Raw genomic sequence first — 27,355 nt, 5'->3', positions numbered from 1 at the left:
CAAAGTGCAATTGAAAAAAAAAAGCAATGGAAGAGGAATCTATATTTTAAAAGAACATTAGAGACATATTAACCAATAGTAAGGTATGGACTTTATTCAGAAACTCCAATTCAAGCCTCAAACTTAAAAAAATATATATTTAAAAAAACCCAAAAAATGTATAGGACGTATAGGACATTCAAGGATGTTTGATAATATTAAGGAATTATTGTTGGTTTTCTTTGTATGATGATGGTATTGTGATTATGTTTAAAAAGAAATCTTTGCCTTGGAGATAAGTACTCAACTATACAGATGAAATTTTTTGAAAAATACAATAAAATCAAAGCGTAAGGTAAAAATCTTTTATGGACAAAAGTTATGCTTGAAAAGTCCCTTAAATTGTACATAAAGTACAGAACAGAGTTTACCATCTTTAAATAAATCTAACAGTTTTCCTTTTCCTGTTGGAACATATGAGTGTTTTTTTTGTGCCAAATGAAATAGATGGCATATCTTTAGGAGCCAAATTGTAAAAAAAAGGTGTATCATTAAATTTTAAAACCATAAATAGTGCTGAAAGTACATAGTTGAATTTATAAAAGTGAAATGTGCATCTGTGTGACTCCACCATAGTCAGTGTTAAACAAAGCGTCCTAACCTGGGACACAGCACTGCATCGCTCATTACGGGACAAGGCACAGCACTTCTAGAGGCAGGGTGGTAAGCGAGGGGGAGGGGGAATGGTTTGAGAACTTGAACCACAGGCACTGAGGGAAAGGAATAGTCAGGGTGAGAGGCAACATTCGGTGTCCAGGCCAGAGAGCAAAACCAGGTCTCAGCTCAGGCCGTCCTGATGGACAGAAGACATTCACCCATTCATTCATTCATTCGCTCATTTTTTGTTGAATACTATGTGCTAGACACTGTTGTAGATGGTGGGGATACAAAGAAGAACACATGCTCCCCACCCTCCATTTGCTCATTGCTGAGTGTGGAGAACAGATGAGTGAATCAGTGATTGCAGGGCAACTTAATCGGTAGCAGTAGGTAGAGATGTACCCAGGAGGCCACGGGAACCTAAGGGAGGAATTATATAAGGGTGGGCATTATATCATAATTATATAAGTCTGGGAAGACCTTCTATAAGTCTTCTGAGAGGAAGTGATGGTTGAGATGAGCTTTGAAACACGAATAGAAAGTAATGAGGTAAAGGGGAATTTGAGACAGAGGGGATAATGCAGATGAAAGCATTGAAGCATGAAACAGTATTTGAGGACCTATGCATAATGGAGGCCAAAGGTAATCTGTGGAAGGCAGTATCTGAGAAATTCAGACACTTGCCATCCAGGAAATAAACAGATAATAGACTTGGGTCCTGGGTAGAGAAGAGAAAGGGAGGAACCCCCGTCCTGGTGGTAGGTTACTAGAACAGAGTGATGGCAGAAGTCTAGTGATTTAAACTAGGGTTTAGGGTGGGGAAAGACCAGCAGAAGGCTGACATGCACTGTGGAACTAAAGCTGCCTTACTCCTTCATTCAACAAACATTTGCTGAGCACCTACTATGTGTCAGGCACTGGCTAGATGCTGGAAATACAAAAGAGGAGGTAGTCGCTGCCTTCAGCTTGAATACCTCTTACTGCCTCCATGGGTCATAAAAACAGATAGCAGGATGGTTCTTACTATGGGCTTGGTACTGTTGTCAGTGCTTAGGTGTGTTAAGTAGTTTGCTATTTAAAGCTCTGGATATGGATCAAGTGGCTTAACTTGGGGGAAAGTCAGGGTTCAGATTGAAAGCCCAACGTGGTAGGGCCCAGCAGAAAGGGATGGGAAAAATTGTAACCTGTTGAATCCCTGTCTTCACATCGAACTTTGTGCCCAACTTGTGATTGATACAAGTTGGCTCTGGTACTACAGTGTTACTATGAACACAGGCAATCATGGCTGTCTGGGATCTCTATGAGCCTGCCCCATAGACAGATGATGGGAGGATGGAAAACCCCAGAGGCATTGATGTTGTATTTAGAACTAGAAGCTTCCTTTCTACTTATATCTCCCACTTGCTCTTTTTGGATTCTGGCCTGACACTGTTCTTACTGCCCACTGATGGTGATAGAAGTTGGAGTTGTGGCATTGCTCAGGGCTCAGGACTGGCCAATGGCATTTGAATGCTTGCTCTGTCTTGGGGGCATCCCAATCCTGCTGAATGTCCTGGGGATCTTTAGGAGAGGAACTTCTTCTGACTTGCCCTCCCCCTCTCTCCTCTATATCAAAAGCCTAGCCAACCTTTAAAAACTACTTCTTTCATGGAGCATTTCATAATAGCCATCTACTATCATTTATCCATCTATCTATCTACTCATTCAGTCAACAAATATTTATGGAGTACCCACCATGTGATAGACGCTGGGCATACAACAATGAACAGCTAGCTGCGGTCTCTGCCCTTGTGGAGCTTAACTACTCCAGCTATAGGGATCTCCCCTTTACCTGACCTGCTATAGTTCTCTTTGAAGAGTTGGTCCCCCACTACCTCCTCCTGGGACATAACTTTTCACACACTTATGACTTGTCTCTCCAGTACAATGATAAGCACAACAAAATCTGAACTGTGTCTGATACTGTTCTGGTATCTGTCACAGGACAGGTCCAGTATGCTACACAGAGAGTGTTCAGTCCATACTTTTGATTGAATGTGTGCAGGCACAAATACTCTACCCAGGTAGGAATGGAAAGTTCCTTTGGTGACTGTACTGGGGCTTTGAGACACTGATTCATCCCCTCGCTGGCAGGTCTGCACTGGCCTGTGGGGTGGTAACTGAGAAATGAAATGCTTTCACAACAATCAGATCTAAGAACAAGGAATATTGTGTTAGACTAAAACTGAAAAAAAGAAAAAAGTGAAATATGTCTGAACATCTTTGTTAAGGAACTGTGACTGCAGCTATTTTCTCAGAGTGCCACAGGGGCAGGTGACATACTGCCATGTCACTGGGTACCTACTACAATCTGAGTGGTTCTGGACCAGAAACTCTCACATGACTCCAAGCTGAGGCAGGGGAACAAGAGTGGGGTGTCTTAGTCTTGATTATCAAAACCATGAAACTCGCCTGTCTTACAGCTCTTTAGAATCTTAGGTATTGGCCGCCACTTCTCACCCGCGAATTTTCATTCTTTTCTAAATTGTGACCAAGGCTGGACTTTAGCAAATTGCAAGTAAAAAAAAAAACTTGGGGGTACCCCCAGACTTTATCTTATTCACTCTTCCTCCTCTCTTTCCACCTTAGCAGCACTCCGATTTCACCCATGGTGTGACCAGTCTCTAGACAGAATCTGATGAATTTATTCACACCAAGGTGTAAAGGACATCTATTGCAGATAGCTGTATTTTAAGTAGGATCAGACCTCATGATAAAGAAACTACCAGTGGAAGTTTAGATATCATCACTTGGAGACAGAGGTATGAGAAACCTTTGGGGCAAACATCAAGGGCCTCTGAAATCATACTAATGGTCAACGGCTTGATACATACCCCAGTTCGTTCATTCGCTGCTAACCTTTGTCATCAGGCAGCTCATCTTAAGCTCAAATCTTTTTAAAGGTCAACTTTCTAATTTTCACTATTGAGAAGACATGAGCTGTAAACAAAGGGCATGGTTTAAGAAGTTCTTTTTCCTAAATGCCTCTGTTTATAGAGTTTGATCACATGGGTCTTCAATAGAATTGACAAAAATTGTTGAGGTTGTCAAATTTCAAAGCAGTGTTTCTTTTGCTGACTTAAGAGTTGAACACATGTCATAGAACGAGTGACTATTCAATTATCTAGTGAACTTAGGGTCAATTCTAATAGTTTGTGTGGATAATGCACGCCAGAAAAGTTGTCACAGTGAGACTCATTATTATTGGCTAGGAGAATAATCCTGAGTTCATGAGGGGAGTGGTTAATTCTATGGGGATTGGAAATCAGGAAAGACTTCTTAATTTGAAGTCTTGATCCTGAACAAAGGTCACTTTTTCCATTACATCTTTTCTGACTTCCAATCCCCACAGAACTGGGGATCCCTCCCTTCATTCAGATCCTCCACATGTCCTGAATACTACCTCTTCTACTAGACTGTGAGTCCTTCAGTCAGAGATTGGCCCATTCACGTGTATATCCCCAGTGCTTATAAAGTGTCTGGCCCATAGAGGGTGCAAGAAAATATTTGTGAATAGATGAATAAATTCAGCCTCACTTCATTTGGGTGGGTGAACACACCTTTTGTGGACTGAATATAAATCATAGAAACTTTGAATAAGATAACATTAAATCTTTACTGGTCTCACCCACTGAAGGTGCTGGATTACAGACGTACACAGAGGAAGGTTAAGGGTAGGGACCAGGATGCTCCATCAATTTCAGCTGCCCAGATTATAGCTCAGATAAGTCATCAAGTGTGTTTTGACATGCATGGTTTGCCTAAGAGTTGGTCAGAGCTCCAGGAACCTGTGGGGAACACTCCAGATGTGGTTATTTTAGTGAGTATTTCATAAGGTAGATAACTCAGGTTTAAAGTTGAACTGTTCTATGCTGTGATTATGAAGAAACCTGGGGCAATACTTTATCCTATTCAAAATAACTGAACTCATCGGCATTGAGATAGTTTCAGTCAAGCAAGGATATTAAAACACCTCCTCTTGCCAAACACAACTTGCAGCATGAACCTAAAGCCAATCTGCTAAGGCACTGAAAATAAACACAGGCGAGCAGACAGACAGACAAACAGCATAAGTTTGTGTGTAGCATAGGTAGTTTGGGAGAGCTAGAGCATTCTGCATCCCAGACAAGTGGCAGAAAGTTACGGGATGTTTTTGCCTCTTGTTGGCAGATGTGGGGCTGCCTGTCCTCCCAGAGCATAGGACCTGGCCCTTCTTTACTGAGCTAAGCTCATGTCCACTGAAAGCTATTCCTGCCCCACCATGTGAACTTTGGCCTCAGAATAGCCAGCTCCTCCAGAACTATACAAAATTTGCTCCAGTTTCCATTCATGGGATATTCCTCTCCATCATCCTCACCCTCAATTTGTAGTTGGACTCCCTGTGATGGTGCTAGGAGAGGCAATGCTGGCCACTCCTCTGTCCTTTTGGGTGACAGGGAAAAAGTTGGTGGGAGGAGAGAAAAAGAAACTCCATTCTGGAGAGGGTTTGTAGTAGCTTTGAGGTAGGATGAGAGACACCATTGACTGGGTTTTCTCTCTGCCAGGCACTTTATATCTCTACTTTGTTTAGTCCATCAAACAATCTTGTGAGATAAATATTATTCTCTCCATCTTGCAGGTGAGGAAACAGGTTCAGAGGGGTTAAACAGCCCACCAACTCACTCAGCTGCTAGGAGGCTAAGTTCTGATGACTTTACTTCTCTTACTGCTCCCTGTGGGCCCCTCTCTCCGAGTGTTGTGTCCCAAAGGAAAGTTCCCTCAGGCCTTGGTTCTACCATTCCCCCAGGACAACTGAGATGGGGACAGATGAGCCCTGGGCCCCACTGGGACTGGACGAGGTTCAGATCCAGAGCTCGGAGCTCCAGAGAATGACTTCATTCCCCATCTTCGTTCCTCTGCTGGCGTGATGGGGCTTGGCTTAAAGTGATCAAAACAAGATGACAAGGATGATCTCATAGAGAGACCAGCCCTCAGAGCCTGGGGTTCTAGTAGGGGCTGCCTTCCACTCACACAGAAACTCCTTCTAAACCAATTTTGTAGAAGTGAAAAGTTTAGTTACCTAATACTAATTGTTATAATGTATTTCTCTTTCCAACAACATACCCTTCCCTGTGCTAGGGAAGCAGTGTCTCATAGTGGCCATTCTTGGCTATCAGGTACTTTCTGAGACACTACTTAGTAACTGAAGGGGAAATAGCATTTAAGAGTTTGTCTGTTGACAACAGCAGCAGGATCATATGAACCTTTATCTCATGTTTATCCTGGTACAAGATTGTTTAAACAACATGGAAAGAACCACACTGGCCACTGGGACCAGGCAGCAAAGTGGTAACTTAGGTAATAAACTACTTCCAAATTCTTATTTCTGCCTCTCATTGGAACTTTTCTGCCCTGGTTATGTGTGTACTTTTAGCTGATATTTAGTGTTACCAGCGAGTTTTTATTTCAATATCCTTAATGTATTCCCACTAGGAAACTATTTTTACTATTCGCTGTAATTGGATTGTTAAAGTTTCCTGTGTAAGAAAATTAGCATTTTTCCCATAGTTAAAAAAAAAGGAAAACTTTTTTTGAAAATAGAGACCTTAAAGAAGAAACTCAATTCGTGTTCCTGGTTTGTTGTTACTTTTTCTGTCTCATTTTTAAAGTACCCATTACCCAAAGGCCTCTAGAACATGTCCATGTAACAAAATATAGTTAATTAGTTACAGTTATATTTATAGCATTTTTATATTATGTTAAATTATGTGATTAAATATAGTTAAATTATACAAACAATAGTTAAATTAATTACAGAAGTTAGAATATAAAATCTTCATGAAAGAGAAAGAAGCCAGAGAAATAGGGTGTTGGAGAAGCCCTAAACCCTGTCGATCAAGAAGCGGGAGTGGAATGAGCTGATGAGAATCTTTAGAGATAACGTTTTTTCTTCTTGAAAAGCCAGTGAGAGCAGGTAAGAAGGGGCTATTGAGAGCCCTGGGGTGTTGTGCCAGGAGTAAGGGCAACCTGGTATCATGGGCCAAGATGCCACTCAACAAGCATTTGCTGATTTCATTGAGAGGGATGAAATCTACCAGTGCTCGAGTTTTGAATCATAAACTTGTTGCTTTGGAACAATAGTTTGAATTGCCCTTGGATGCAACAAAGGAAATGCAGCCTTTGCAGGGCAAGCTAATGTGATGGAGACGGTTAGTAATTAGACCACTCTGAGACAGTTTTCATTACACAGAGCTCTTATTTTGACGCAAATCAATGCATCACACTTCCCCTTTAAACTTTCTCCATTTCCTTCCTATGCAGACCAAATCACAGCATGACCTTTAACAGTCTCTCAGTCTGAAATTCCGCCTTCCTTGGCTTGGCTGAGCTCTGTTGTGTGGCTACTCTGTAATGATAATGTATTGATGTTGGCTTCTAGAATAATGACGATTTCACTATGACACTGACTATTGTAACCAAAGAATTATTTGAAACAACTTTTTTGAAAGGAGTCCAATTGGAGAGGACATTCTTCCCAGTTTGGAACTAATAGTCTTGAAAGGAGACTATAGATGTTACATTTAATCCTGGGAATTCTGTAGATGATGAAGGCTCATTGCTATAGCCACAGATGGCCTATTTGAGGGAGTCTTTTCCCCAGCCCACCCCCTGCCACACACACAAGCGGGCACATACACACTGCACAGATACACACTTAGATTGCAGTGAGAGTGGTTCACCCTTTTCCAGAAATACTTGCCTCTTGCCTTCTATCATCATGTCTATATCTACTTTTTCTAGATTCAAACTCAAGAATTGTGTAGGGGAGGAAGACAATTCCTCTACCCTCTAGGTCCTTCTGGCTGGTCTAAGAATTAAATTGACATGAGACAGAGTAATGGGATAAAATCAAAGCTTAATAGCATGTATACATGAGAGAAACTCAGGAAAACTGAGTAACTTGCCAAAATGGCAGAAGCCACTACCTTAAACAGCATCTTTGGGTAAGGACAAAGGAGGATATTGGGGGTAGTGGTTTGGGACTTCAAAGAAGAGGGAAGTCATTCACATGGAGATGGTAAAGCAAATGCTTGGTAAACAAATGTTTGCTGGACCATCTATAGACAATGGGACCCAGGAAAGAGAACTTTGATAAAAATGGGCTTAGCAAGGATCCTCCCAGTCTACCACACCCAGAGTTATCTATGGTGGTGGCTCCTTCCTAGGATAGGCTTTCTATCTTAAATTATCTTAGATAGTTGGAGGAAGGTCAAAGTTTCCTTCAAAGTCTTTTGTTCTTAAAAATAATCAAGCCATGGGGCAGGCCTGGTGGCAGAGCAGTTAAGTTCGCATATTCTGCTTCAGCACCCTGGGGTTTGCTGGTTGGGATCCCGAGTATGGACCTACACCCTGCTTGTCAAGCCATGCTGTGGCAGCTGTCCCACATATAAAGTAGAGGAAGATGGACATGGATGTTAGCTCAGGGCCAGCCTTCCTCAGCAAAAAGAGGAGGATTGGCGGCAGATGTTAGCTCAGGGCTAATCTTCCTCAAAAAATAAAAAATAAATAAAAAATAATCAAGCCAAAGAGACACATTTTGGGGTGGCAAATTCTGATCTCCCACAATTGCTTGCTCTATAAATGTTCCCTGGCCTTCTCTCTCCCCATGCACTGGACCTACCTACTCTACTGCTAGTGGAGCTGATGATGGACATTTCTTCCCAAATCTTTGTTCAGCGATTTTGGTGACTCAAAATTGACCACACTGGGAGTATTTATACCAAGGAAATCAGTAAATGGTAGAAACAAGCACTTTTCTCCTGAAGAGTTAGTTTTTATACATTTACCAGCACCCTACTGGATACAACCCAGTTGGTTATTCACAGAGAGAGAAAACACTCTGTGCTGGTAGAACAAGGATGATAATATGAGCTAAAATGGACTGCTAGGATAACTATGTGCTCCTTTCAAGTTGCAATTGTGTCACACAAGGACACACACACACCCTCAAATCTTTTCTATTAATTCCCGTCCTCTGTTTCTTTCTATATTCAACTATGGAGTTTTTAAGCTGGAGGGCAACAGCTTCTGTTTTGGCAACGTTGGAGGCAGCAAATGCTCCATAGAAAAGACACTCCAGGAACGCAGAAAGATAAGTTGACAGTGAGGAAAGCTAAAATGTTGGGTTGTGGGGAGTGTCCAGGAGGTAGGGAGGGGTTTGCAGTTGGGAGCCCTAACTAGCCAGGTCAGAAAAACTCAACTATCTGATTTGTTTGACCTTTCTGTGGCTAACAGACCCAAGCCACACAAAGCTGAGAATCTTTCGAGATGGAGGGTTTCTAATCTGTGTTTTGTTATTAGCTTTGCTTCCTTAGCTAAATGGAAGATTGGGACTAGGACTGAGTGTGTGTGTTGAGGGGGAGGGGCAGGCAGCTGACAGAGAGGTGGCAGCAAAGCTTTCTGGGAGCTAAGCCATAATTAAGAGATAGGACAAATGTCAAATTTCAACAAGTGAAGCTCGGGAGAATTATCCGGATATGTTTATATCCCACATCAAAACACAGGACTAATCCTCAAACAGGGAGCTGATAGCAGATACCAGGAACTCACCCTTTATGGCTGAGATTCTCGAACTAAGGAATTTAAAGCCAAGCTAATACCACTTGAAAGGTGATGAAAGTTAGGACTTCGATGAAATGTACTTGATTTAAGATACGTAAACTATTGCCAAGTGAATTCTGATGAGACTTCCCCAAAGCCTCCAGGTAAAAAAAAATGAAAGAGGGACTAAAACCAAGTAAAATTTCAAATATAATTGAAGATTGCCTTTAAAACTGATGTGTCCCTAATGAACTCAACATCGGAGTCGGACGTGATAAAGGTTGGTATTTCTACTAAAAACAAAATTCTATGAGCAATGCATGGTCCTTAGTCGTATTTATTTTCAAAGCTAAAAGAGTTGTTTGTCTGTTTTCCTTTATTCCCTGTTCTTAAAGCCAATTAGTCATGAGTGTGTCTCCTGCTGTCCTGTTCTGTGGTGTTTGCTTTCAGTCTGATAGTGGAGCTCTGGCTCTGGGGAGGAGGTCAGGGGGCAATCTACTTCCCAGAACTAGCTTTAAAATGCTTTTCTTTCCCCTTGGTTTGTGGTTATCATGAGCAGGGTCACAGACAGGGTTATGTTTTTGAGAAATGCATTCTTTTGTTCCCAAGCTGGTGCTACCTATGAACTAACCATCTAGCCTTGAGGGAGAGGTCCAAGACATTACACATTCTTGAGCGGGGCTCTCAGGAGGGAGGGGAAGGTACTGTGGCAGTCCTTGAGAAAGCAGCATGTCCTTTGGGTGCCCCTGAGTCTCCCCTCCTCATCACCCTGTGAGCCGGGCCCTCCGGAAACAGCTCACAGGGTTGACAGCCAGCTCCCGCTCTTTGGACCCAGAGGATCCCAGAGCTACAGGCTCTCAGTGTGTCTACAGCGTTTATCTCTACCAGCTCTTTCTAGTACATTCTTTCTGTGCTCGGCCTGCAACCACAAAGGGGTATTATTAAAAACACAAAAGCAAAGTAGATAAGAAACTTAATACGCCAATTAAAATACCACGCAGAAACCAGAAGAAATCAGACTCACAATTCCTTGGACACAGACAGCCCCAGAGGAACTCCGGAAAGTGCTACCCAGGCTAACAGGAACATCTTGTAGTAATCCCAATGCATGCACTCCCTTAGAGCTGAGATACGTACCTCTGGGCTGGAGGGAGGTTTTGCACTGAGTTATTTGGCATTCCCAACTTCCACATATTGGTACCTCTACAATTGCTTATGAATATTCATAATAATAATAGCTACCATTGAGTATGGGCCACAAACCATTAGATGATTTATATATTTTATTTTATTTATTTTCATAAGAAGCCTACAAGATAGGCATTAACATCCTCATTTTACAGACAAAGAAGTTAAAGTTTACAAAATTGAAAATGATTTATTAATTTCCTTACTTTTTGCCAGGTACTACACTAAGGGCTTCCCACAAAAGACTTCATTTATGCTTACTGATTTTATACTTACCAAGTGCCAAGTACCGTTCTAAGGGCTTTGCACATATTAACTGACTTAATCCTCCCAACAGCCCCACAAGGTAGGTGCCATCATGTCCACTTTTCAGACGAGGAAGCTGAGGCAGAAAAGTTAAGGGCCTTCTCCCCGTAAGCGGCAGAGACAGGAGCTGAGCCCAAGCAGTCTGGCTTCGCAGTTCATGCACCTAAACCACTTGGCGATGCTGCCTTTTCTCCCAGCTGCCCTGTCAGGTGGGTGCGTATTGTTATACACATTGTTGGACAAGAGCTCTTATCCAAGAATTCTCAGCCAGAAGAGCAGAACTTTGAAGCTACCTCTCTGGGACCCCCAAGACCTTGTTTTACATGGCCTGCTGTCTATCCATACTGAATGGGGATCAGACAGTTCAGCCCACTCAATTGAATTCTAGAGCTTTGGGGGTATGAAAAGCTTTACTTACTACGTGTTCACCAGAATGAAGAACTCTGTTCCTAGCGTATAGTCAGCAAACGTTCTTGGCTAATTCTGGGCATTAACAGAACGCTACTTATGAAGGGACAGAGTGCACATAGGGGTCAGGTGGCCACTAAGATATTTCTTTTGGTTCTTATCCAAATTGTAACATTATGGAACTCTTTGCAAAATAGGGCTTGTATAAATATTGTGAACATTGTGCCAGATACTGCTTATCTCTGTCATTTGGTTATATTTTATTATTATATTTTATACATTGTAGCCAGTAAGATATGAAGAGAGCATTTTAATATTGTTTTTGGTGTGTGTGTGTATATATATATACACACTTGTATATACACACACACACACACACACACACACACACGAAGTTAGTATTCCTGAAATTCCTGAAAATTTACAGTGGAAAAAAAGTTCATGAGAGGTGCTAAACGTAGGTAGAATGCTATTTTTACCTAAGGGATGGTTTAAATGTAAATAGTTTTTATAAAACAAAGAATATTTTAGGACACAAAACGATCTCAGAAAGATGATTTCTACAAGGCCCCAACAGTCCCCATCTCCTGGTGTTCATGTCCTCCCCTTGAGTGTAGGTTGGACATATTGACTCACTTCTAAGGAACAGGGTGCAGTGGAAGTGAGGGAATGTCACTTGCAAGAATAAATTATAAAAAGACTGTGGTTTCCATCTTGGATGTTCTCTCTCACTCTCTTAGTTACTCCCTCAGGGAAGCCAGCTGCCATGTTGTGAGTGCCCTATGGAGAAGTCCTCATGGCAAGACATTTAGGTCTCCAGTCAACAGCCACCTGAGTGAGACTGGAGATGGTGGCAGCCCCCAGCTGGCACCTGAGAGACTCTGAGTCAGAAGCACTCAGTTAAGCCACACCCAGATTCTTGACTCTTAGAACTTGTGAGATAATAAATGTTCGTTGTTTTAAGCAACTGAGTTTGGGTGGTAATTGGTTTAGCAGCAATGGATAATCAACAGAGCAAGAAAAGAAAAGCGCACAGGCTTTGGAGTCAAGCAGAACTTCACTAAAGCCTAACTGGACGAATATGACTGTGCAACAGTGGACACTATCAATGGGCAATTTAACCCCCTCGAGCCTCCACTTCCTCAACCGTGAAACTGTGATAACAGTAATTACCTTGCAGGATTGTTCTCATTGTTAAATTGAATAGCATATAGTAAGTGACTAGCGAAAGGCCTAAGATACCTTGGGTGTTAATCTAATACTTCATTTCTCTTTCCTCTCGCTTGCTGCTCCCTTTAATCCTTTCTCTCTTCTTTTGTGCCGTTTATTGAGCAAGGAGGTATTTGAAATAATAGTGAAAGTGGAAAATTTTGAGACCAACGGCGTTTAAGGAGACAGGATATAATGGAATGTCAAATATAAAGAAGCTATCACTTGATCTGAGGTGAGGAGACAAGGGAGAGGTACAGGAAAGGAAGAGAAGTCACCCCTAAAGATACATTTCTTGCCAACAGGTTTGTTTTTCTGATTTCATTACAGGGAGCGGATGTAAAGATATGCAGGTGTTTAGTTACCTCTCCCCGAAAAACGGATATTCCCAGAATGATGAATAAAAGATGGTCTTAATTTGCTGTGACTTTTCCCATGGTGTAATATACACAATGTCTTCTACCAACAGTTTCTGAAGCTAACTAATTTTACTCTTTTTCCAAGGAAGAATAAAACCAAAGAGCATAAGGAGGCTCAGCAGCCTTTGGCAGCTCCCATAGGATGTGCAGTAGCCCCAGGTACTCAGCTGAGCAGGATCTAATATCTGAAATCAAACAAAAGCATTTATTAAATTCAAGAACTTGGGGGCTAGGTTGTTCAGAGCCCTTACTTTACAGATAAGGAAGCTGAGACCTGTGAGGTCTCTCAAGCTTGAGAAGGCAGTAGAAGAATGGGCGAACCTGGGGGCAGTGGCACATGGATTCTCCTCTTTCTGTGGATGTGAAGAGTGTTTTCCTGGGCCAGGAAGGACTTTTTGGAAGCGACTAGTTTGAGTTGGGAATTGAAAGGTTGATGTGAAGAGGTAAGATGAGAAACACCCTAGGGCAGTAGAACCCAAATGGGACAATCCTAGAGCCATTTGTAGCCAATTACAAATTGAGGACAGGTATAAAACAAAGAAGAAAACAAGACAAGAGGATAAACGTTTGAACTCCAAGTGGACAATGGCAAGAAAGGGAGCCAGTGGAGACCTTTCATAAGGCAAACCAAAGAAAAGAAGGGTATTTGTCAGGACCAAGGAAAATGGTAGGTTTGTCAGCAGTGAGGAAGGTAAGGGAATTAGAGGATGAGTAGGGGGAAGAGGAGGAGAAGGGGGAGAGGGAAATGAGGCAGGGGAGAAAGAGGGAGAGAAGGGAAAGGATTATAATGGCAGCTAACGTTTACTGGGTGCTGCCACATGCCAGCCATTCTTCTAAGGCACAGTGTTTACGTCCACATTTAGTTGTTCAATTCTTACAACAGGTCTATGAGGCTGACAGCAGGCCAGATAGTTTCAGGCTCCAAGAATTGGTGATGATCATGGTCTGAGAAATACAGAAGCCCTGTGATGTCAATTAAAGGAGAAAAGGGTTGAGCTCAGAGCCAGACAGAGCCGGGTTCAAATCCCAGCTCTACTACTTCTGCCCAGATCGGCCCAGTAGGGCACCTTTAGGCAAACAGCTTAAACCTCCCGACACTCAGTGATCAGTTTTATTTTCATCTTTAATTGAAATTTTGTGTACAGTATGGCCTATGCTAAAGAGCACTAGCAGTGGAATGATGAGGACTGCCTGCTGGTCCCATGTCTGTCATTCATTTGCCATGTGACCTTGAACCTCAGTATCAGCATCTCTGAAGTTAAAAGAGAGGAAGAAATGATCCTAAGATTCATTCTAGTGAAAAAACCATTAAATCAGTTAATGTCTTTTATCTTTTTCCCCCTGAGCTGAGCCTTCTATTCAGGTGTTTCTGAACCAGGAACAAATAGACATAACGTTATGCTATAATTTATAGCACATAAAGTCTGCTTTTGATATAAAATCTGACTTTAGAAGGAGAAGTCATGACAGTCTGTAGCAGTGGGAACAGAAAGTGGTGGCAAGGGGGCTTAAATAAAACTAAAGCCTCGTACTCCTCTGTGTGAAGTCAATAGATAATGCTTAGAACTGAAAAATGGAGGCATGGCAATACGAGAATGTTATCGAGAGAGAAGGAGGTGAATAGCAAAAGAATCGACTGAAGACTTAAAAATGATTGAGTCTGGAGAAAACGAGGGCTGTTGTTCTTTATAACAAGACTATTAGACATATCAACTCTTCGAAATACATGCTTTTAAAACTGTTAAAATAAAAATCGAAATTGAATAAATACATTCTCTCGAGAAAACAAAAACATAAAAACCTCGTGGGCGAGGGAGCTGAAGCTTTGGTGGGTGTGCGGGCAGAAATCAGATGAGGCTAATGTTAGTGGGTAAGGGATAAGTCCTTGTGAACACTGTAAGCCGTGATAAGAATTTTTGTCTTTATTGTGAAATATGTGGAAAACCCCACAAATAATTTAAGCAAAGATGTGACATGATCAGATTTGCATTTTGAAAATAAAAATCTGGCTCCCCGATAAGACTAGAAACTCCGTAAGAAGAAGGACCAAGACACTTACTGTAACCCTAGCATCCAGAGGCAGGGCCTGATAAACAATGGCTGTCCATAAATAACTGATGAATGAATGCAAGCCCATTTCCTTCCCGGTGTCTCAGTTTCCTCATCTGTATAATGGGTAGAATAAATCTGCTTCTTCACCGTCTGCTCTTTTTTTTTTTTTACCTACTCCCAGGAACATCGGGAGGACAAATGATGCAATAAGTCTAAAATATCTTGAGCATTTTACAAAGCATCACTCTTTAAAAGGATGGTAACAAAAATATTCTGGTAAATTCAGAAGTAGCACATCTGTAAATTAAATTAATTTACTGCTCTAGTTTATAATAGTAGAAGAATTATCCTGAATGAAACAGGGAGGGACTGAGAGTCCACCTCAGAATGGGAAGGTCTTTGAAAACCTGATTCCTGAAATTGTTTTTCTAGTTGCATTTAAAGATGTTTAGACTGAAACAAATATTTTCTTCTTGGGAGCACACTGTAAATGCAGCCTAGTCAATATGTCAGGGTGTGTGTGTATATATATATGTTGCATGTTTACAATGTTAGTGTAGTTTGTAGAAAAATTCATGTGAGCAGCAAGAGTTTGTCATAAGCAACAAAATCTTTTATGTGGATTCTTTTCTCTTCTTTCCAAGGTAATTTCTCAGGATTCTTTCCACAACTCAGTTCCAGACTCAAGAGAGTCCCTGCTTCTAGTTTTTTCCCCAGCCGCTCCTGTCTTCCTCCCCTTTACCACAGCATACCGAGAGTGAAGAGCGGGCCATTGCTGGAGGGCTATTTGCTAATTAAATAAGGACTTCTGGCATCAGTAGTCTTTTGCAGCTTGGCAGTTCAGGAAGAATTGGGGGAAACATTCCCATCCTGTATTATTAGTGACTCTGGATTCAGGTGATTACAGGACAGAAAAGTTCATAGAAATATTAAAGTTCCTTTGGGAGGTTACTGTTGACAGGGCCAACCTCATACCCAGGAGGTGTAATTTGAAGTGTGTCAAAGGCCTCCCCTGCCTCATTCTGTATCTCACTGCCAGAGCTGGATAATTTTAGCCTAAAGTTTGCCCTGTGCCTTTGTGGCACCCAAATGTTCTCACTTTGCCTTGATATTGCCAGACACTCAAGAACTGAACAGTCAATTCACTGCAGTAGCTCTAACCCCTCTCTCAGTCTCCCTCTGCATTTGTCTTTCTCTCTGCCTCACTCATTCTGTCTTACAAATATGAGAAAAATTTCTCATGTGTTAAGTAAAAGATAAATTCTATCAGCCTTTTATCCAACTTGTAGAGGAACAAAAGAAGTGAAAGACTTGTATACTGGAAACTACAAAACATCATTGAAAGACAGTAAAGACTTAAATAAATGGAAAGACATCCTATGTGCCTGGATCAGAAGGTTAATATTGTTACAATATCAATACTCCCCAAACTGATTTACAAGTTCAACATGATCCCTATTAAAATCCCAGCTGCTTTTTTGGGTAGAAATTAGTAAGTTGATCCTAAAATTTATATGAAAATCAAAGGACCCAGAATAGCCAAAACAATCTTAGAAAAGAACATAGCTGGACGGCTAACACTTCCCAACCTGAAACCTTACCAGGGAGCTGTAGTATAAAACAGTGTGATATTGGCATAAGGATAGATGTATAGATAAATGGAATCAAACTAGTGGTCCAGAAATAAACCTTTACATTTATGGTCAATTGAGTTTCAACAAGGGTGCCAAAACAATCCAATGAGGAAAGAATGATCAACAAATGGTGTTGAGACAATTAGATATTTACATGCAATGAATGAAGTTGAATCCCTACCTTAAACCATATATAAGAATTAACTCAAAATGGATCACAGACCTAAATGTAAGAGCTAAAACTGTAGAAGAAAACATAGCTGTAAATCTCTGACTTGGATTATATACTGGTTTCTTAGATAGGACATCCAAAGCACAAGCACAAAAAAATAAATACATTGGATTTCATCAAAATTAAAAACTTTTGTACTTCAAAGGATACCATCAAGAAAGTAAAAGACAACCCTGAGAACAGGAGAAAATATTTGCAAATCATATATCTGTTAAGGGATTTGTATCCAGTATCAATAAAGAACCCTTATCATTCAACAGTAAAAGACAAATAATCTAATTACAAATTGAATTTGAATAGAAATGTCAGGTACAAATGGCCAGTGAACTCAGAAAAAGATGCCCAACATCATCAGTCGTTAGGAAAATGCAAATCAAACTGCAGTGAGATACCACTTCATACCCACTAGGATGGCTACAATTGAAAAGAGAGACAGTAACAAGTATAGACTAGTACGTAGAGAAAGTAAAACTCTCATAGAAGGAATCCATTACAGCAATTCCACTCCTAGGTAAATACCCAGGTGAACTGAAAGCATCAACACAAAAACCTGTACACAAATGTTCCTAGTGGCATTGTTCATAATAGCCAAGAAGTGGAAATAACTCAAATGCCTATCAACTGATGAACGGATACACAAAATGGTAAATCCATACAACGAATGTACAAAGTGTTGTAGCCATACAATGGATTATTCAGCCATAAAAAGGGATGAAGTATTGATACATGTTACAATATAGATGAACCTTGAAAATATTACACTAAGTGAAAAAAGCCAGACACAAAAAGCCACATATTGTATGATTTCATTTACATGAAATGTTCAGAATAGGCAAATCCATAGAGACAGAAAGTAGATTAGTGGTTGCCAGGGGCTGGAGGGGGCGGCGCAAAATGGGGAGTGATCGCTAACAGGTATGGAGTTTCTTTCTGGGGTAATAAAATGTTCTGGAATTAAACAGTGATGGTCATAAAATCTTTTGAATATATTCAAAACCACTGAATTGTACACATTAAAATTTTATAGTATGTAGTTCTATCTCAAAACAAATTTGTAAAGAATACTGTTACAAAGAATGCCTAAAAACTGCAGCTAACATTTATTAAGCCCTTACTACGCCTGAGGCTAAAACTAACATTGGTTAAAACTCTGTAGAGTAAAATTTGTTACTGGGGAAAAACTAATGGAAAAATCAAATCTGTCAGACAAAATTTACATCTGTAAATTTGACACTAGGAAGAAGTCACCAAAAAAAAAAAAAAATGACAGAAGCCATAATCAGAAAAAAGAAATACGAACAAAAACAAATTAGCAAGTCAAATCTTTAGTAAATATTTAAATAAAAAATATTTTATCCTAATAAAAATACTTTCAATAAAATAAAAGAATGATGGAAAATTTTGAAATGGCTTAACAATACTTATATGAAATTGTCTTCATAGAGTTTACAACGGAAAATGCTTTCCTTATAAAAATTTGTTAGTGTCTCCATTTTACTCAGTCTCTTCTTTGAATTTGTCCTTGGGTGTCCTGTACAAATCAGCCAGGGAGTCAATTGTAGACAAAAATCGGCCACCTAATACTGCCATGTAGGCATTAATTGACTCACCCATGCAACAAACATTTGTTGAGGACCTACTATGTGTCAGACATCATGTCAACAATAAATGGCTACATGCTACCTATAAGTTGATTGAGACATAGTCCATGCACTTAAAAACAACATGGTACAGTGTAGAGACAGGCATGTAAATTGTTAATTGCAGAACAATAAGTGTGGGGATAGAGATAAGCCCAGGTTATCACGGGTATACCAGCAAGAAGCACCCGACATTGCTTAGTATAGAAAATCTAGTTAAGAGAGCCACGGTTGTCTTTCAGGTACTTCCCCAATAAAGCTGTTTAAATTCTGAGATGCTAAGATTTTTTTTTTAAAAAACTTTATATTTTGAGATAATTTTAGATTAACATGCAATTGTAAGAAATAACACAGAGAGAAGCTGTGTACCCTTTACCCAGTGTTTTAATCTGCTCAGGCTGCCATAACAAAATGCCACAGGCTGAGTGGCTTAAACAACAGGAATGTATTTCCTCACATTCTGAAGGTTAGAAGTCCAAGATCAAGCTGTCAGCAGGGTTGGTTTCCCCTGAGCCTCTCTCCTCGGCTGGCGGATGGCCGCCTTCTTGCTGCATCCTCACATGGGCTTTCCTCTGTGCCTGTACACCCATGGTGTCGCTTCCTCTTCTAATAAGGACATCAGTCTGATTGGATTAGTTCCCCACCGTACGACCTCATTTAACCCTATTACCTTTGTAAAGGCCCTATCTCCAAATACAGTCACATCGGGGGCGTTAGAGCTTCAACATAGGGACTTAGGGGACACAACTCAGTCCATAACACTCAGTTTTCCCCAATGATAACATCTGGGAAAACTGTAGTATGCTATCACAACCGGGATATTGACATTGATATAGTCAAGACAACAGATCATTTCCATCACCACAAGGATCCTTCAGGTTGCCCTTTATAGCCACACCCACTTCTCCCACCCGCACCCCATCCTCAACCCCACAACCACTAATCTATTTTCCATTTCTTTACTTTTGCCATTTCAAGAATGTTATACAAATGAAATCACATGATTCATAACCTTTTGGTTTTGGCTTTTTTTAGTCAGCATTTTTGTCTGGAGGTTCCTTCAGGTTGCTGTGTCTACCAATAATTCATTCCTTTTTGTTGTCAAATAGTAGTCCATGGCACGGAGGGAGCGCATTTTGTTTAACCATTCACCTGTTGAAAGATATCCAGGTTTTTCCAGTTTTTGACTGGCACAAAGCTACTATGAAGATTTACATATAGGTTTTGTAGGAAAATAAGTTTTTGTTTCTCTGGAGTAAACGCCCAGAGCACAGTTGCCGGCTTACATGATGGGAGCTGAATGTCGAGTTTTTAAGAAACTGTCAAACTGTTTTCCAGAGCAACTGTGCCATTTTCATACTCACCAGCAATGTAGGAGTGATCCAGTTTCTCCACGTCTTTGCCATTATTTGGTGTTGCCACTATTTTTTATTTCAGTCATTCTGATAGGTGTGTGGTTAGTGATATCTAATTGTGGTTTTAATTTGCATTTCTCTAATGACTAATGATGCTGAACAACTTTTCATGTGCTTATTTGTCATCTGTATACCTTCAGTGAAATGTCTTTTATCTATTTTCTAATTAGATTGATTTTTCACTGTTGAGTTTTGAGAGTTCTTTATATATTCTAGATACTAGTGTTATATTAGATATGTACTTTGCAAATATTTCCTCCCAGTCTGTAGCTTGTCTTTTTATCCTCTTCACAAGGTATTTTGCAGAGCCAATGTTTTTAATTTTGATGAAATCCATTTTATCAATTTTTCCTTTTATGGACTGTGCTTTTGGTGGCAAGTATAAGAACTTGGCCTAGCCCCAGATTCCAAAGATTTTTCTCTTTTTTTCCTAAAAGTTTCATAATTTTGCATTTTACGTTTAAGCTCATGATCCATTTTGAGTTTATTTTTGTATAAGGTATGAGACTTAGTTCAAGGTTCATTATTTTGCCCTTGGATGACCAATGCTCCAACACTGTTTGTTAAAAAAGCTATCTTTCCTTTATTAGATTGCTTTTGTAACCTTGTCAAAAAGCAGTTTGGCATATTCTTGTGGGTCTGTTTCTGGGTGCTCTATTCTCTTCCGTTGGCCTATGTGCTGACCCCTCCACCACCATGAAACAATCTTCACTACAATAACTATACAACCAGTCATGACATTGGGTAGATGGATTCCACACATTCTATCCTTCTTTTTAAAAATTGCTTTAGCTGACTCAGTTCCTTTGCATTTCCATATGAATTTTAGAATAATCTTGTATATATCTACAACAAGTCTGGCAGAAATTTTAATACAAATTGCATTAAATCCATGTATCAATTTGGGGAGAATTGAGTTAAGTTGAGTCTTCCAATTCAAGAATGGTGTATGTCTCTCCGTTTATTCTGATCTTTGATTTCTTTCATCAGTTTTGTAGTTTTCAGCATACAAACCCTGTACATGTTTTGTTAGATCTACACCTAAGTATTCCATTCTTTTTGAGTAGTTGTAAATGGTATGGTGTTTTAAGTTTCAGTATCCACATGTTCATTGCTAGTATATAGAAATACAGTTAGTTTTTATACGTTTATCTTATAGCCTGTGACTTTGCTGAACACATGTATTGGTTCTAGGAGGTTTCTTTTGTTGATTCCTTAAGATTTCCCAAATAGACAGGCATGTCATCTGCAAAGAGGGACAATTTTATTTCTTTCTTTCTGGTCTGCATGTCTTCTCTTTCTTTTTTTCCTATTGTACTAGCTAGACTTCCAGCAATATATTGGACAAAAGTGGTGAGAGAAGACAGCCTTACCTTGTTTCTGATCTTAGAGAGAAAACATTCTGTCTTTCATCATTAAGAATAACGTTAAATGTAGATTTTTTGCAAATGCTCATTTTCAAGATGAGGAACTTCTCCTCTATGTCTAGTTTTCTCAGCATTTTTATCATGAATAGCTGTGGAATATTGTCAAATATTTCTTCTTCATCAGTTAAGATGATCACGTGATTTTTCTTTAGCCTAATAATAAGGCGAATTATGTTCATTGCTTTTTGAATAATGAACCAGCCTCTGATTTGTGAAACAAACCACACTAGGTCATGGGGTGCAATTTTTTCTATATATTGCTGAATTCTGTTTGCTAATATTTTGCCTCTCAATTCATGAGATATGTTGGGTTTTGGTCTTCTTTTGTACTGTGAGTGTCTAGTTCTAGTATCACGGTAATATCAACTTTACAACTAAATTGGGAAGCGTTCCCTCCTCTTCTATTGTCTATAAGATATTGTGTAGAGTTGGTGTTAATTCTTTTTTAAATGTTTGAAATGTTTGATAGAATTCTCCAGTGAAACCATCTGGGTCTGGTGATTTCTTTTTTGGACGATTTTAAGTTATGAATTTGATTTCCCTGATAGTTAACTATTTCATATTAGGTTTCGGTAGTCTGTGCTCTTTGAGGAATTGGTCCATTTCACTTCTTATCAAATTTTCATCTGCAGAGTTATTTGTAATATTCCTTTATTATCCTTTTGATATGCACAGTCTACAGTGATATCCCATGTTTTATTTTTGATATTAATAATTTGCATCATCTCTCTCTTTTTCTTTGTCAGTCCTGCCAGAGGTTTGCCAATTGTTTTCCTCTATTTTGATGTGGAATGCCACCACAGCATGGCTTGACAAGTGGTGCATAGGTCTGAGCCCAGGATCCGAACCCATGAACCCTTGGCCACTGAAGTGGAGCCGGATAACTTAACTACTACACTACAGGGCCAGCCCACAAGAGGTTTGCCAATTTTATTGATCGTTTTGAAGAATCAGCTCTTTATTTCCTTGAGTTTCTCTATTGTTTTTCTATTTTCAATTCCATTGATTTCTGTTCTTTATTATCTCCTTCCTTCACTTCCTTTGGATTTGTTTTGCTCTTCTCTTTCTAGATCCTTGATGTAGGAACCTAGATTATTTATTCGAGATTTTTCCTCTTTTTTTAATGTAACCAGTGAGGACGAAAAGTCCCAGTTCCCCACTGGGCCTACTCTGGCACCAACCTAACAGGAGGTGGTGTGGGGCTGGTACCTGGTCACAGGCTGGAGGGCGGGAAGTTCTAGGCTTACCACTTGATCCTGGCTGGTGTTGGCGGGGTTGAGGACCCCAAGTTTTTCTTTGGTGTTTGATTGGAGTAGAAGAGTTTTTGTCTAAAAGCTGTTTATCTTGTAGGCTGCTCCTTTCCTGGTACTTTGGCTAGAGAGAGCAGGCTCTTTTGGAGCTTTTTATGTCTGACCCACTGGTATTTCTGTTGCTGGCTTCTCCAGCGCCCAGACATGTAAGGCAAAAAGAAAACCTACGAAACTCACCCCCATGCTGCTCTTGGGATCCCAAGGTCTAGCCAATCTACCTCTTCTCTCCACCTTCCAGATTCTTCTTTTGTGTCTTTTACGTACAATATCCAGGGTTTTTAGTTGGATCTAGCAAGAGAAATCGAGAAAAATACATCTACTTTATCTTCCTAGGAGCAGAAGTCTGATTCCAAATGTTAATGTGACCAGTTTACTGAAGAGTTTGGATCAGAGAACAAGCTTTATTTTTTCTCATCGCTGCCCTTCAAACCCACTCTGCCCGTCTCCCTGCGCTGGGTGACATTGCCAGCAGATCCTCCTACTTTTCAGATCAGTTTCAACTATGAACAGTCCTCATTTTCAGGGATCAAACGCCAATCCAAACTAAACCAAAACCTCACTCTCTCATCTACGTCAAAGGATTCTTTTTCTTTCCAGCCCACAGGCCTGGCCCCCACTTGGCACCTGCAGAGGGAAGGACTTTTCTTTCCCCTGTGCTTTGCCCTGTCTCCCCTCTAGCTCTCTGTCTGTTGCTTCTTTTTCCTCCATGGTTGGGGTCAGGGAAGGGAAAATTAAAGAGAAAGGCAAAGTGTTGTGTTATGGGCCAGAGCTTCTGGAATGAGATGTGAGTGCCCTCCGCCTGGCAGGTGCCAAATATGGATTTTTCTCTCTCTTGTGGGTTCTCTTGAGACCATGCTCTGAGGTAACCACAAGTGTGACACTGTTCTCTGTCATGGGCAATGTGGTCTCTGAGTGACAGAATCCGTCTCCTGGAGCTACTGCCCCACAGGGTAGTTTGTGCTGGGGTTAACTTGCCCCAGCTGGGCAGGCCTCTCTCATGATAGTTCAAGCCCACCTGTCTTCCCCAGTGTCTGCTCCAGGCCCCAGGAGGAAGCATCCTCGCTCACTCACTGCTGAAAGAACAGCCTGCCCAACGCCAGCACTTTGTCCTCTTTTGACTCTGATAAACAGCTCTAGTTGCCCCCTCTCCTTTAGGATTTTCCAGTGGAGGTTCAGGCACTGGTGTCTGTGCTTTCCAAATTCCAAGGGACAAAGTCATGTTCTCCCAAGACTCTCCCATCCCTCTCTGCTGTGTTCTCCCAGAAGCACTGGGGCAGCAGGATCTCCTCACCTGGCTTGAAGAGGGACAAGAAAACACTTTCCTTCAAGCCTCAGTCGGTGGGTAGGGAAAACACAGGACACTGTGATAAGTTGCTTTGAAGAAATCTTTACTCCCCAGCATCCTTGATCAAGCTCCAGTCTTCTCATATATAGGCTGGAGGTGGGTGATGGGGCAAGGGCATAGAACTGGTGTTGGGCCACTTCTTAGCAAATCCTACATGGATGCTTTAGCAGCTTCTTTAGAAGGTGGAGTTACTTATCACCCTCGGTTCCTCAGGCGAAACTGCAAAAATAGACAAAACTCCATTTAATATTCTGTCAGAGTAAGAATGAAACACCATACTCCAAATCATGCCCCAGATCTATGGAGCAGTGGTTCTGAGGCACAGGCTTACCCCCAAAATCATGTTCATCTTCATACACTGTTGAGTTTTAAGCTGATCCATGGCCACTCAGTGGCTAAGATGTGGCCTCGTTGTAATACAACCACCTGTGCCACATGGTAATGTACATTTAGGACAGGCTAAATGCAATTAGATAAAGCAAGCTGGACCACAAAGGGTATACCATGCTGTACACCACCTGGGAAGTGGCAGCAGCTGAAAGACGAGCTAGCTAGAGCAATCTGAAGCTCAAGAAAACTTTTTGAGCAACAGAAGTTGTAAATGTCTGTGGGGCAAAAAGAGGAAGCTTCATAGAGTAATGGGCTTTATAGCCTGAAGCCCTTGCCCTACGCCTACAGCAAGTCTTCCTGGGGGTGCCCACGACGGGCCGTGGTCCTGTGGGTGTCACTTCAGCCCTGCTGGTGTTCTTGTAATACGTTGTGACATAACTTTCAAAATAAAGGACAAAGAATGTGGTTAACGCTCCATGTCTGATTCTGGTAGTCCACCATTCTTGTTACTAGAGTCTCTCTAAGTGATGCACATGGATTACCAATCTTCAAGGCATTTGAATAAATAAAATGCATGCAGCCTTGGGATTACAAGGAGCTCAGAAGGTGCCTTAGGATCTTGCAGTGCCCAAGGGTCATTACCGTAAGCATCGCTTGCTCTTGGACTGACAGCTACAAGGAATGCCAGTTAATAAACTGTCCAATTAAGAGAATAAACTTTCAAGGAAGCTCAGGACTCTGAGCAGTAAGGTGGTTGCCTAATGTCAGGCAGTGGGTGTGCCATACCTGCAGCGCCATGCAGGTTTCTAGACTCCCATTCCTTTGCTCTTCCCTCTAGCTGAGGGGACAGTGGGGAGAGAAGCTCTGAGGGTGAGCTCACCATTGGTGTGGAGATCAAGTGAGGAAAAGTGAATAGGTGCCAACAGGGTAGCACAGCAGTGCTAGTCTTCTCTTCTACAAAGAAGAACATTCCATCTGGAGAGAAGATGAATGCAGAGAACCTCTCTTCCTCTCAGTGGCCACCAGAAGCCCTCAAGCCAAAAAAAAGAACAGGTTTAAGCCTTCAGAGTAATATTTTTTTCAGTTGAAAAATAAATTTCCTCTAGTCAATCATTTTTTAGTACATGACATCTGAAAGGAGGTATCTCACGCTGCCTGCTTGGAGGGCAACCCATTTGGAAGTCTCCCGGGGAAAGCGGAGAGCAGAGCTGATTTATGGCACCACCACAGGCATTACCACAGGCATCAGGACCAAGAGGGGGAAATGCCACAACGCAGCCCTGAGGCCGGCACTCCAGCCTGTGAACAAATACTGCGGGTTGGGAATGCTGCTGCGAGCCCAGTGTGCATGGACGGCCTGCCCATGCAGAAACCTCTGACAACACTTTCCTGTGAGAGACCTGGGCTCTGGGGAGGCTGGCTTCCTGCTGCGTCACCACGATGTGACCACGCGGGTGGGAACCGAGCCCAGGAAAACTTCCTCCTGGACTGGGTCGACCCTTGTGCAGAGTACCGGCTCAGAGCTGAGTGCTTCTCCCTGAGATATCAGGGCCTCTGTCACCCTGTCCAGAGGGGCCCCTCTGGCCACTGCCCTGCCAGGATCTATCGTACGGCACCCTTGAGACTCTAGGGCTAAGAGCTGACCAGTAGCAGGACCTCTCCATGACTCGAGCTAAGGAGACCAGATTTAGAAAAGTTGATGACTCAGGTACATGGGAATTTGAGGGTCCTTCATGCTATCAACAAAGCAAAGAAGTTTTTAAAAATGAATAAAATGTCAATTAGAACACAAAAATGTCAATGGGACCATCTTTGAGCAGAATTATGTTAATTTTTCTTCTTACTTCATTGTATATTCCAAGTCTTATATTAATTTTATATTGGAAAAATAAGCTTTATTAAGGGACAAATTATTATAATAACAACTAATTGATTCAATTTAATGTTGCTTTCCAAGGGACCCATAAGTACTACTAGCACATAAGCCATTTAACTTGGAACACAAGGAAGTTGACTACTGGGACCTTTTATTTCTCTGGACCAGGTCCCCCAGATATTGCCTGTGGCCAAGACCTCAGTTATTGCCATGTCACAAAATCCCTACTTTTCCTAACAGAGGAAACATCTTTCCACACTTTCTTATACTCAAACAAGATAGAGGACAGCCCACCAGCACAAGGCCCACTTTGCAATCTTATGAAAAAATTACACAATGTTCACCTATTAAAGAAAGAACAATGACATAATGATAACAGCCATTTATTGGGCACTTACTGGGTGTCAGCAAGGTATTTGGCCCCAGGGGCTCTACCTAGGTCTTTAATCCTTACAAGAAGGCTTAATGGGGGTAGTCTAGGGAAAGGGGTACTCAGACCACTGGGCTTGGATTCTGGCTCCACCATTTGTGAACTATGTGAGTGGCTACTTAACCTCTTTCAGCCTCAGTTTCCTCAAGTGGAAGATGGTGACAATAATCCTACTTACCGAGAAAGTTGCAAAGAGGCTGAAATGAGATACCTCTGGTAAAAGACCTAACACAATGCCTGGCTAAAGTAAGAATGCTATGTATGCTGGTTCCTGTTATCCTCACTCTACAGAGCATGGCAGGAATGAGGAGTGCAACGAAATGTATGTAATACGGCTCCTGCCATTGTGGGATTTATTTGAATAATAAATAGATAGGACTCTGGTTAATTAATGCCTATATGCCCGAGTTTCCAGAAAGCCATAATCAAGGGTTCTCTTTTTGCTTAATCACTATGATCAGGAGCCTTGAGGGGAGGATGTTGGAGGATACTGTTAGCCAGTCAGATGGAGGACATCTGACAGGCTACCATGACTGTACATGCCACACACCTGTGAGACCTACAGTCTGTGTCAACTCAGGTTCCAGGGGTCATTAGTATGCACTCCACAGAGTGGCCAAAGTTATCAGGAAAGACCGCTGCCTAGTTGGGGACACCCTTCCAAGAAAATTCAAATGCTAAGGTAGATTATTGGTGGAAGAAATTTCCAGTGTTTTCATCTATTATCTTTATAACGGTTTTATAAAGTTTAAGCCAGAAAAGTCAGAGTCTCCAAATCAGAAGCCTCAGGAGTGAGGTTAAGGAAGAGGGGAAAGAACAAGTTTGCACTTGGAGCATTTCCCATCTTCAGTTATTTCAGGACCTGGGTTGCTAGGT

At 41.2% G+C, this 27,355-nt stretch overlaps 1 protein-coding gene across 4 annotated transcripts in view; it reads right to left on the bottom strand.

Annotated features, from left to right (window-relative positions):
* Positions 1-27,355, bottom strand: part of NGF (nerve growth factor) — a 149,788-nt gene that overhangs the window by 112,103 nt on the left and 10,330 nt on the right. For 3 of the 4 annotated variants that reach the window (XM_070267176.1, XM_070267177.1, XM_070267179.1), the window contains 3 exons: positions 25,054-25,204; positions 23,790-24,062; positions 22,676-22,786 (listed from right to left, as the gene is read on the bottom strand). The gene's annotated coding sequence lies outside the window, so the exon portion shown is untranslated. Of the gene's footprint in view, positions 1-10,282; positions 10,422-22,675; positions 22,787-23,789; positions 24,063-25,053; positions 25,205-27,355 lie in introns of those variants that run through there. The other variant, XM_070267181.1, reaches the window with a different exon arrangement.

The sequence above is a fragment of the Equus caballus genome, chromosome 5 (genome assembly GCF_041296265.1).
Source record: "Equus caballus isolate H_3958 breed thoroughbred chromosome 5, TB-T2T, whole genome shotgun sequence".
In the NCBI taxonomy this organism is placed as follows: Eukaryota; Metazoa; Chordata; class Mammalia; order Perissodactyla; family Equidae; genus Equus; species Equus caballus.
The sequence above is the reverse complement of the archived record's forward strand: the minus strand, read 5'-3'. Positions and strand labels throughout refer to the sequence as shown.